The following is a 13590-nucleotide window of genomic DNA, read 5'->3' on the forward strand; positions in this document are numbered from 1 at the left end:
AATGCCTTTCCTTCTAACACTGCCCTACCTTTCACCCTAGAACAAGTTAATCTTTTTCCTACACACCTAGGAGGAGCTGGTTTATTTAGGGTGGCATACAGGCTTTGCCCTTCTCCTGACTATGCACCATACACATTTTGCCACTCAGGTCTCAGTTCAGAGCAAGTGATTACCTCTCCAAGACAAAACATTTTTCTTAAAGTGCATCTTTCCAAGTCTCAGCTGTACTCCCAAAGGCCAAATGGAAATACAATTCAGGCTTCTCTTAGTGGAGAGAGAACTAAAAGGAATTCACTCAAATTTTATAGAAGACTCTCCCAATATCTTAGCAATTAGCATTGTCAGCTAGTAATTAGTATTTTATTTTCTTTAAAAATTATGAGTCACATTCTGGAAAACAGATCCTCTGTTTGATAGGGGACAGACTTAAAAGCAAGGTTAAGCAAAAGGCAAGCTCTTTCCAACCTTCTCTTTACTTATGGTAAGGTCTCCTGGGAGTAAAAAACATGGCTAGAAAATAGTTGAAGGATGCTTGACTGTGCAGTGCATTCAAAACAAAAATGTCACTATTTTGTTTTCAATTAACTTTTAATTATGATCAACATAAATCTTACTTACTAGCTGGGTATGACTCATTAGGCTCCAGGCACTCCTCTTTTCTATGCCAAAGCCCCTCTCGGAGCATGGGGAGGATGATTTAGGAGTTGGCTTCATGTGAACTCATTCAATCAGGGCTGACCCCTGATCCCAAAAGCAGGAGCTGGCACAAAAAGCAGAGAGAGGGATTTTGGAAGTGTAAGTAGAAAAAGGTGAACTAATAAACACCAGGAACAGTATGATCTGGTGTAGACTCCCTAATGTACATCACAGATGAACTCTCCCCAAAGCTCAAACATGGCAATGTCCTTTAGCACCTGCCATGGTGACTATTGAGCAGCTATCAGCATCTACACAGTGTACACTTAACATATATTCTATTGCTGCACATGAATTGTAACTTCTCCCCAGTCATGTTCTGAGAGCTGATTTATTAAACACCAGTGTGCAACATCAGGTGCTTGGGAGTTAGCACAGTGGAAAAACTGATCAGATTGCTCCTCTGCCTGCCTGTCCCTCAGCCTGTCCCTGCTGCCAGAGCACAGGCTTGTCAGGTGCAGAGCGGTTAAACCGGCATCCCACTCACTTGGAGTCCCTGCTTTAGCACTCCACACCTTTAACAGTTTGTACAGAAACCAAGATTCCTAAAGCCAACCAAGACAAAAACCAAAACAAAGCCCAACCCCCCACCAAAAAAAATGCCAAAACAACTTACAGAACCACCCAAAAGCTGCACAGAAGTTATTTCTCCACCTCCTGTCTTCATTTGTTTTCAAATTTCATTTCATACTAGCCCTAATAGCCAAAGAGTGTCCAGCACCTTCCTTCTTTCCTCTCATCTCCCTCATCTAGCATTTTAACACATTTAGACCACACAAATTTTGTCTTTTGATTTTTCTTTGGATTATTTTTTTTTTCCTTTTACCTTTGAAAGCAAACTGGAAACATTGCTGCCAAGGTTTGGGCAAACAGATCTTCTGTGTAAATACTGACCTAGCTACCTAAGAAAATAAGCCTTACCAACATCATACCCGCTCTTAGTTCTATCTTCTTTAATGCATTTTAAATGGAAAAAGGCATCATTTGACATGAGCCTTTAGATGCAGAGACCCAGAATACCTTCTCAGTGTAAAATCTGTCCTTTTCCTCATTAATCATGATGCTGGTCTCAGCTGTCTGCAGACCTTGGCAATACCCTCTGCAGGTGGTGTTTAATGACCTGTCTCTGTCTCCCCTTTGCAGGTGTGCTGCAAGAGAATGCTCCAGTTCTGACACTGGCACCAGGACTTCACTCACATTCAACAATAGAAGGCTCCAGCTATGAAAATTGCTCTCAAAGAATAGAATGGCCTCAGTATCTTTATTTAAATCACTTTTAAAAACACATCTCAAGGTAACATCTCATTGCACATCTACATTAGTCTCAAGCAATATGAGTTCCATATAAAATTCTAATTTAATACAAGAATGAGTTTCACATTAAATAATTTAAAATGGGTAACAAAAGTGCTCATCAAAATGCCACTTTTACATCAGAACTGAAAATGCAATTACCAAGTCCACTTACAAATTTGATCTTCAGACTTGCTTGGCATGCTCAGAAGCCCACCTTTTTTTGTAAACTTCTTTGAAATACAAAGCCATTTTAAGATAAAATACAACTGCATTCTTTTTCCACTGCATAATTCCCATCAAATATATTTCCAGCACTTCCATTTCTAATGGAATGACCTAATGAAAGCATCTGAAAACAGATGCTTTTCAAATTATCCTCAAACCCACAGAGCTGGTTTCCGCCAGACTGTATGATGTTGAAAGTCCTAAAAAAAGATTATCACTAAGCTCCCCTCAGGTAAGTTCAGTTCACTCTATGCATGTTGCATCATCCACAAGGAATATAGAAATAAACCTCTATAAACGTCCTTCTGTCCCCTCCTGTTCAAGCTAAACAGACCTTAAGTACTTAAGCAATTTGTCCATTTTGATGGAATTGCAGTGTGATTGTGTGCAATTCTATGATTATTCTGTGCAACCTGAAAAGTTAGATGTTCCTACTTGGTGCTGTACTAAGACTGCTAGTGAAAAACCTTTGGGAGGAATACAAAGCCCCTGACAAAAAAAGGCCTCTCTTTTTGCTGCCACAAATAGGTTAACTTTGTTATTTTGTGAAAGATCAGACTGGCAGTTTTCCCTGTTTAAAATTCTCTTGAGACTATATGCAATTTTCTGGCTAATGAAGTGGGAGAGGATGGTGAAAAGCAGGATCTCTGGTTTCACCCGCACAGCACACACAGTGTACAACAGTACAGCATCTCTTCAGCTGCCTCCACACATTTCCACAGCTCTGGGCTAGTGACCATCCACAAAGAAAGGTCAAATGAAAGTAGTTCAGTTTCATGCCCTTCTAAGTCCTTTCTACTTCTGCTGGTCCTCCACCACAGGCACAAGTACAAACTGCTTCTTGGTGTGCTGTTGACTTTCCATAAATATCTCGTGTGTCTCCTGATCTGAGTCTTCTCAGATCCTTTCATATGGGGCACAAAGGGAAAGACTCCTCTTTGCTAAGTCTGAAAGTTTCAATGTGGGGACTTTTCAAACTAATTATAGTTCACAACATTCAGCTTTGAACATTGTCTTTCCTTCTTTTCTACAAATTCCTGGTGTGCTTAACAAGTCAGAAAGCTGTAACATCACACTGAGATTTGTCCCCTCACTTAATATATGCTCTGTTCACCTACTGCCTTTTCAATATTGTTAAAAGGAAAACGATATTTCTATTTTCACACTACCTTGCCTCTTTGTCTTGACTCTCCTGCTCTGCCTCCTATAGTTTTTATATATGTTCCTGCTTCTTTTGCTGCTGGAAATCTGTCCTCATGCTTTCAAAGTCACACAAAGATAAAAAATTAAGCAATTAAAAAAAATTTCCTTTGTCCTTGAAGAGGTCCTTTTTCATTCCCCTGTTCCTAATATTCATGTGCCTCTTAGGAATCAAGAATAAATGATTAAATGCATTTGAAGGAAAATCATGATAGATGTGAAAAGCTATCTTTCAGCTTGAAATTATGAAGCAAAATTATCATTCTATATGCATCCACAAACAAAAAAGGAAATTAAAGCTTCAGCGATTTTGTTTCAAGATTATTCCAATTTAGTTTCATGTGACCGTGTTTTTGACATTAGGGCATCCTGGGTCAAAGGAGGGTCTGCACTGAAAGGCAGTTTAATCTAAAGTGTGACAAGGTAAGCATAAAACATTGATTTCCCTTGGACTTCCCAGGCAGCAAATAGCCTAGCTTACAACTGAAGTGCAGATAGTATGCTGCAGACAAAAATATTTTTGCTGATGAACTTTCTTATTTATTCCATTCTTTTTGTCTTACATGTCAGTTTCTTCCACACTCTGATATCTCAACCACGGTTCCTGCACAAACCCGTAAGAGACCAACACCCACAAGGTGGGGGATAAGCAGGTGAGAAATCTTCCTTACAACATCAGCACACGCAGTGCTGAGGAAGAGAACAACAAGGGAAGAACAACAAGGAAAATGACACAGCAAAGCAGCTGGTGCCAGGTAGCTGCCCAGCAGAGCCAGCTAGGAGGGTCTGCTGGTGAGGAACAAAACACTTCTTGTTACAACATCATGCAAGAGTGATACCCAGAAACCACCTTGCACCAGTTAACATTCAATTGGCTCCAAGTAACACAAAACAGGAAGAACAAGCAGCACTGCCCATGGAAATAGTTTATAAATACAACAGTATGAGAGTTCTTGTGCTTGTGGGCTCTTAGTAATAAATGGCACAAGTAAAAGTAAACCACATTTCGCTCAAACCATTTAATATGGTTTTCTCTAACACTATTTGCATTTTTTTTTCTATCTAAATTGGAAATTCATAATTCACAAAGTTAAAACTGATTATCCACATGGGCCTGAAGGATACCCAGTCAAACAAAATGCAGAGGTAAGCAAATTCCAGCAATTGCCACAAGGCTGACTGAAGCCTGGCTCTCTAGATTTGCACAGGAAACCTTTGTTGTATTTGGCAGCCACTCTCTTGTGGGGCTCTCAGAATTTTTTATTTTTTTTTTTGTCTACAGACCTTATTGCTCAAGACAGGAAGAAAGTTTAGCCAAAATAGCTGATACCTTTGCTATTTTACTTTGACAGCCTAGATTATTTTGAGTATTTCAAAAGCTGCCCATCCTTTAAGACAGATTATTTAACCTGCAAAGTATAACCTTTGGTCCTGCCCCTCAGGCCTGATAATTACTGAGCAGCACAGACTCCACAGAAGTAATCAATTGGCTAACAAACAATCTCTTTTTATAGAGAGACTCGGTGCTTATCAAACTCTGCCTTGCCAGCCAAATTCTGCAGTTCCTCCTGTACCATCATGTAAGAGACCAAACATTTCCTATGGCTTTGTCTCCTCCATGCAGGAGTGCCTGGAAGCACTGCAGTAACACAATACCCAGTCTCTGTGGGAAGGGAGGCTCTCAAATCTCAAATTGCTCAGCAGCCTGTCTGCTGGCTGACAAAAGACAAGATTTTCATGGCTCTGGCAGGAGCTCTGTCCAGCCCTTCACAGCCAGTAACTATGAGCTCTCCAAAATTATGACACCTGCAAGTTTTGGGGAAGAGTGAAGGCCAAATATTTATCCATGAATGTCAAATACGATCTTACTTATTCTTCCCTGAGATGGGAAATACCTGTGTGGTACATCAATCTGACTGACAGAAGTGGGCATATGGCAGGACCTTGCTGAAATTAAAGGGCATTAACTCCCTAGACACCTGCCTATAATGGCAGCAAAACGGCAGGACACACCATACACCAGCCTGCAGGCTGTGCTGGGGACATTGCTAGGACGCGGCAGTTTATTACCTCTGATACCGATCAAGAAACTACTGAAAATTTTGAAATTCGAAAGGAAAACAATTTGAAAATGAAAAATAATAGCATGTTAAGCAAGAAAAGGTGCACAGCAAACACATCTTCACAAAAAAAAACCCCTGAAACACATTTAGCAGTTTTACTGCAGTTTACAAGCAGAATAGTACTGAAGACCATGAAAGGCATTTGTGAATCTAGAAGTGAAACTACACAGAACATACCACAAGAATTTGTATGGATTACCTTCAAAGAGGATAGAAGTAATAAGACCAAACTAAAATCTACAATAGAAACCCTAATAGCTTGAGGATGTATTAACTTATCCACAGCAAACCACAAATTAAATACATAGTCGTGATAGGAGAAGGCATTTACATGAAAAGAAAAAAGAAATGGAATCAAGACAAATAAGGAGATGATAGCAACCAAAATACCTTTGGATAAGTATTTAAAAGAACAGGTATCTCAGTAAGATTCTCTCTCAGAGAAATAACAAGTATGGACACCTAGGTTAATCAGATTAAGATTACTTTTACCACAATATACAAAGAATTTAAATTGGCATAAACTTACAAAGGTGCCCTAAAACAATACAGTCTGAGGTGCTTATTCATAAAAAGACTTGTCCAACAGACAGAGAGCAAAACTGTACTTAAGCATAATTTGAAACAGGAAACTGATTTAGTGTTCATGAACAATACTAAAGTAATCCAAATAAATGCTTCCATTGCATAGAACATTTTCTCTCACCTCCATTTAATTAATTACAAACTTTATCTAACTCCACCACTTCTGTGACTTCTAAAAGTAGGAGGGTTTGACCGTGTTCTCTCCAGATGAACCAAAACATGGTTTGTAGCAATCCCAGGTTCTTGCTACAAGAATGCATTTCAGGGATAGCATGAAACAGGTCCAAAAATTCATGAAACTGCTTATGCTGGGGTCCTTCAATAAGACCTGCCATCATTTGAAGACAAAGACATTGCTGCTGCTGCCTTCTGAAACCTGGTGCCATCCTTATTATTTCACTGGAGCAATGCCTTCCCTCTAAGCCACAAAATCAGCTGCAGGTCAATACCATGAGCTCTCACTCTCTCAGGGCCCTCCAAGTGCACTGTGTGGAGCTGGAGCACACTGTGCCAGGAGAACATGAAACCTTCAGAAAAAAAACCCACTCTAATTGAAGCTACAGAGTATTAGCAATATGAATTATATCGACAATTGCTAAAGGCAACATGAGCCCAAACCCAAATGCAATTCTTGCTCCACCATCTACCAAGTTCCAGTAAACTTTGGGAAAAGGCATGTAAAGGATTTAACAGATGTGCATACCATTTTAGAAGCTCCTTAGGTAGAATTGGTGCCTGTGGATTAAGAATGTTAAGAGCAGGTATGCAGCACTAAAAGTAAGCAGACATGTGTGGGTTAGGGAAGACAGAATTTGGAGGGGATAATGCCTAAACCACATTTCACACAACCTGTTACTTGCATGCAAGCTAGGAGGGAGTCTCCTGTTATTTATGCTTGTCAGTTCATTAGGCCTTACAATACAAAGCTATTCCATGATGACTGTTGTTTCTAACAGTTAAAGTCCCAGCTCAGAATACATCCTGGTTTGTGTTGGTTTTTCCTGGTAGCTAAAGCAGCAGCATTTACCCAGACTACTAAAAACATTGTGCATTAAAAGATACCACACAACTCTGAAATAAACAACACATTGGGACTCACTCTCCCCTCCAAAATCCTTCTTTCAGTAGAAATCATGGTAACAACCATTTGGCAACAAAACCATTTTCCCTGCTATGAAACTCAATACAACTGTCCAAAAAAAAAAAATAAAAATCCACTCTGCAGCTGCTGCAAGAGAAAAATCCAAACCCTAACAAGAGGCATCTGGACTTGGTGCTTGGAAATAATTTGGGAAATGAATTTTACGTCAGTTTGAACACACTTACAAACTAGAGTTCTGTTGGCATCATTTATCTCAGAGGAGATGTGAATAGTAAAGGGCACCCACCCTTTAGAATCAGCCCCTTTGTGTCAGACAGATGCCACAAATGCCAAGGCAGCACTGCAAAATGCAGGGGAAAAGTAAAGGGTACATTTCTTGTAAGAAATAGACATATGAGAACAAAAAAACAAGTAACCTCACTTGCTGCAGTATCAGAAAAGGCAAAGTGGATATTTACTTGACCTAGTATATTGGATTACTTAGGACACCCACCAGTTCTGAAGTATCATTAACTCTGATCTGTGAACCCTTGAGGCTCCTGTCAGAGTTCTCTGAGAGTACAGGATAGCTACCATTCAAACACCTCAAAACCATTTCAGGGTTTTAGAGTTAATTCATGAAACACAAAAAAAAAAGAAGAGTCTGTGCTTGCTCGATGAATTGCTTCTTGAAAAGCAGGGCCGTGGTTATGAACTAATGCATTAAAAGTACATTGTTTCCTTGAGCTCAAAGATTTTGCAATGAGACTTTTCCAAAAGACACTAAAAGCTGCACCAAGCCCCCACTCTCCTAGGCCAGCTTTCAGCCTGTCACTGGGCATGCAATCCCTGCTGGCATGCAATCCAGGGCTGGCCCCTGCTCTTGCTGGCTTCAAGAATGGGACAGGATTTTTAAAAATAGGGTGATTATCAGTAGTAGGGAATTAACACAAGTTGAGAAGAGAACAGTAAAGCTTGTATGTCCTGCTTTGTTGTTGGAAACACTTACAGCAAGGGAACACTGTTTACACACAGTAATGCATGGTTACAGCTGGTTTGTATCACAGGAGAGGCTGTGAACATTTGTTAGGCTACAGGCATGAAGCTTTTAAAAGACAGAGTCTCTGCTTTTCAGCCAGAATCTTTTTGCAACTATTGCAGCACTTACCTTCCCTAGCTGAACAAAGCTTTGTCTCCCCTGCTATCGGTAAGGAAAGAAAAAATTTTAAAGACATGAGACAGTGGACACTAAAGATTCAGCAGCTGCTTGATGTAAATAAGATTTTGAGACCCATTTTAGCTCTGCTCCCCTAAAACTCTATCCTTGCTTACTGACAGCCACAGCTTAAAGAACATACCCATGAAGGAAGACCCCCACATACAATAAGATATAGAATATGTCTGTCTTTTTATGGGAGTCTTTGCACTAAACAGTTTCAATTCATAAGTTATAGGTGCAGGCTCTGTTTGGCTTCTCAGGTTATCTTTTGAATAGTCACCATTTGTTTCAGCTGTTATGAGTTTTTCCATTTGCAATTTTAGGAAAAGGTATCCAGCAGTAGCCAATGCCTTATTGATAAAGTAACCTAAAGTCTGTGTGTGCCACAGCTAATTAGAAAATACTTATTACCATCTATTTCAGAGCTTCTTTTCTTTATCAGAATAGAGGAGATACACCAGAATACAAAATCAGCATCACACCTCTACACCTGGCTGGTATTAACAAGCAGTTAACAGTGATGGGATTTGACTGGCATTGCCATGACAGATGTGTACAAGACACCATCTCTGCTTTTCAATGAGGAAAACGTGCTGTAAAATGCACATGGATCCACACTGTCCCCGCTCTGTTGGGGTAATTTGGAAGACCCTTGGCACTTGATCTGGCAGGCACTTGTTTCTCCAGTCAAAGCCCTGACTCTTCATGACTGCCTTGGTGTAAGGCACACACAGATGCAGAAAACGCATTTGATGCACAGCTGGTACAAGTCACCATCTGGGACAGCACACACAGGACCATACAGAGCTCCCAAAGCAAGGCTCTGAGACCCTTCACAACCTGGATACAAAAGCACAGTTGTGCCAGCATGGAGGTCATTTGGTACCACATCTCCACAAAATGCCCTTTCCAAAGGGAAAGGCACAACCCAATGAACGAAGAAAAGGTCAAGTGCATTCACACCACCTCAAGGTGGGCTTCTGCTGTCATATGCTACAGCTTTTTCTATTCCAACTACTAGAAATGGTCAGAAAATAAAGCCTATTCCCTTTTTACCATTAAAAAAAAAGGAATGCATGAAATGGGAAGAAATTTCAGTGGAATTCATGTTGTCAAATTCTCATATAAAATATCCATTTTATTTACTTGCAAGGCTTCTCACTGTGTCATTAACTCCTTACTAGGTAACTGATATCTCCTTACCTTAAAGTGTTGGTAACAAAAATTCCAAACAGCTCTATCATGAAACTAAACATCCTTCAGTAATTATTGGCCAATATTTCCAAAGTACTTAAAGAACTTGTAAAATCAAACTAGTATGGGGTGACAATATAATCAAGAATTCTGTAGTATTAAAGTCTTATAATCTTCAAAAGAAAAAGGTACTTTCAAAAGCAACTATTTAAATTAAACTGAAACTATACTATTTACTCTGTCACAATTTATCAGACACTAAAACATACACACGTGAAATGATTTTAAATACCAACTTCAGAATCACTATCAAGATTCAAATTTCCATTTATCAAGTTTGCCTCTACTCATTCTCACCATATGCTCAGTCCCTCTATTTAGAGACGTTTGAAAACAAAACTTCTTTGAAAAAGTGATTGCAGTGTTTACACTTGTTTTGCCATCACCTGTTGAGCACTGCCAAGGAAGCTGTCACAAAACAGATTCCCTCCAAGGTGCCGGCCGTCCCTTTGACAGCAGCGGATCCACCAGGAGAACACCGGTGCGCTGTTTATGGCAAGGCTGGCTCAGAGCAGAGCCCTGAGGGGCACCACGCCTCTGGCGAGCTCCCCTTTCCGGGGGTTCTGCACTTCCAACACGGAGTTGTTCACGCTGCAGTCGTTCTTGCAGCACCCTCTAGTGCCCACGGCTTTGACTCGTTACTGTAAACGCCATCTCTCCATAAGCCAAGCCTCCCCTCCCCGCAGAGCTGCTTTGCCAACTGGAACCCTATGGATGTGCCCTGCTGCAGGAGCTGCCCACACCACCACGCCTTCCTTCCTTCTGTTCTCATCTCTGTCACGTTAATTTTCCTTTCAGCAAAGGTGAGGTTCGTTTTTGGTTACCACAAAGAAAACAGTGTAATTTCCCTTCAAATAAATGTATGCCCTGAACTGAAGTCAACATATGAGTACATTGTGTTAAGTTTACTTCAGCAAATTAGCAATCATTTATTTGAGTCAGTCACATCACCTCCTAAACGAAGGCATTTGATTAGGAGGTGATGTGAGCAGCCTTTCTTATCCCTAATTTCCTTACAGAAGGCTTCAAGGCTTGTATTTCAGAGCCCTCTTCTCTTTGCAGCCACAAGCTGGGTGAGAAGGGCACAAAATGGAAGGCAAAAAGCCATTCGAGACCAGCAGTGGAGTTTACAAACAGAACAGATTTTGACATGTACCAGATCCATTGCTGGCCAGCCAGCATCCCAGTGTGAAAGCAGAGTGGGGAGTGATAGATCACAGCTCCCAGGCTCCAGACAGGGATACAGAGCTGGATATTCTATTGAGGAGCAAGGCTGAGATCAAATAGGGCACAGGAAAGTAAGAAACCTGCTGAAAACCAAGTCAAATATAAAATGCAGTTAGCATTTTCAATCGGATACCTGCCCTGTGCTGTACTACTGACTCAATGAACTGAGAGGTACTGTAGTTCTTAAGGACAGTCCCTTCCTTAAGGACAATCATTCTGCTTCCTTGAAGCCCCAACAATGGTCTTCTCTTAATCACTCTTACACTGCATTATTTTCATGGGATTTCACAAGTGTTGGGACAGTTTAGAAATTTACAGATTAGGCAGACTACATAAAGCTAACTAGTAACACTTGTTTAGAAAGAACTCATCTCTTGGCCTGGAAGGATTTCCATCTAAGCTGGTAACATATTTAAAGTTATTCTATTTTTATTTACAACATTAAAAATAAATGCCTCAGAACTACAGCTACATTCTCTCCTGTACCTGCAATTTACCTGTATTTACTTGTTTACCTGTAATTACTTACACAATCACACAGTGACTTCTAAATGCAAACAAATCTTTGGCCCATACCATTTGCTATGATTTATAAACTATTTGCTCAATTCATTGCAATATGCTTTTTCAAAAATTTGCAAAAATACACCTTGTAGTATTTACAATTACATTCCATTGATTAATTCCTAAGCATCAACTGAATACATTAGAATCCTTACTGAATCGTGTCACTGCTTTGGGAAAGACAAAAGCAACTTGCTGCAGACGACAACCTATGAATTTTGTATACTGAAAATGTAAATTTAAACAAAAAAAATTAGAAAAAGCATACAAGGCAACCACGTCAAATAAATAAAATCAATCAACAGGTTAGATTAGTTTTGTTCCTTTCTCCATTGAACACCACAAACCAGATACTTTCAGTATCTTCTGCTACCTCAACTTCCAAAAACTGGTGCAGGTAAGTTTTGGTTCTTATACACATGTGCATCAAACCACACTTAAAATATTGGTTGTGACAATGAACTAAAAGGCTGAGTGCATCAATAAAACAAAAAAAGTTGGGTTTTTTTTAAAAACACACTGTGTGCATTTACTATTTATTAATAATTCTATATTATATATTATTATTTACAATTATTATTCATTATTTCCTAATAAATTTATGGCAACCATTTTAACTTTGAATATGAAAGTCTTTTTAACTCTGCCATAGTGACCCAATCTAATTCACAGAAATGTTCCATATTTAGAATATCACTACTAAAAACTTTGGGCAGCATTACTTGGAACAATTACACAGAGCATCCACAGTTGAAAAAATCCTGTCTATAATAACTAACAAGTGAAATTGATACTGAAATCACCACATTAATTTTGGGTGCATTACTGGGTTTTCTGCTGAAGTGAGGGAAGGAAAACCAAATTAATTGTGCTGCTGGAAGCAGAGAAAGCCAGTGCTGAGAGCAGTGGCTGTGCTGTGGGGGAACAGTGCTCTGCACTCGTGCTGGCAGTATATGGTTTCTTGCATCACTCTGTACTCCTGCCCTAGGATACATGTTTGGGGGGTAGTCTTGGTCTCTACATGGTTTATCAGCTTCAAAGCTTAGGGCAGATTTCCAAAAATGATAAAAATAAACGTGCATCACAAAAAACATATGCATTAAGATGCACAAGGTATTCCCCTTACTCCCTTATCAAGGAGAGGGATAAGTATGCTAAGTTCCTCAGTTTTAACAAAACTTGACTACGTTTAGTGTAGACCTGACAAAAGAGTCCCATTCACATAATAATGTGGATTAAAGAGACTGGCTTTTCCTGGAGACCTCAGTTTTTTTCCCCCTCTGGCTTTACTTAGTGTCTGTGGCTCAGGACCTGGACACGATGTACTGTCCCATAGAGGAGGAGCACTGAGCTGCATCTGCCTTTGATTGTAAAATATTCACCAGAATGAGAGCACGACACAGCTGTTGCAGCCAAATGCAATTGAGGCAGCACTTGTAAATTCTGCTCTCAGCTCCGGAGAGAGTGCACTGTTTAATTGCCAAAGCATCTGAGAATGGCAGCCAGGTTTCTGGGTGCACTGTGCCCTCTCACACCCATTCCCAGCTCCCTGTGACCACAACACTGCACGGTGTGTGCCACTGTCTCTGCACAACCCTCATTAACCTGCGAACTGGGGTTCAGCCAGCAGGGGAAGAAAAGGACGGAGTTTACAGCGGGATGATCTCAACTACCCGGTCACAGCGCACCTGTCCCTGTTATTGCCTCTGAAGGGCGACTCTTTGAAAACCAATTACAGGCATACCAGAGATACCTTCAATCGCCTAAACAGCCGCCAAAACTCCACAGCTGTGCAAGAACTGCAATTGCCATTCCGGAGCAGCAGTGAAGGGCGCAGACACCATAAATCACGCTGTACTCCAGACATTCGCATTGCTCCTGACAGCGGTTTTCCTTCAGATGCGAGAACACGATGTGCTCAGTAACTCAGCAAACCCACAGCTCGTCCAAGTCGGCGAACGGGGGGGGGGGGGGGGCTTAGCAAAGCTTACCCATCGGTTTCCTCTGCTCAGCCTTTCTGCTCACTTAAACAAGGGAGTTAACGCATTTTTCTCCTCAGACAGGCGCAATTCCAGACCCAGGCAGACAACTCTTCCTTACAGCCCGTGCCAGGCGCTGAG

This window comes from Ammospiza caudacuta, chromosome 8 (genome assembly GCF_027887145.1).
Source record: "Ammospiza caudacuta isolate bAmmCau1 chromosome 8, bAmmCau1.pri, whole genome shotgun sequence".
Classification (NCBI taxonomy): Eukaryota; Metazoa; Chordata; class Aves; order Passeriformes; family Passerellidae; genus Ammospiza; species Ammospiza caudacuta.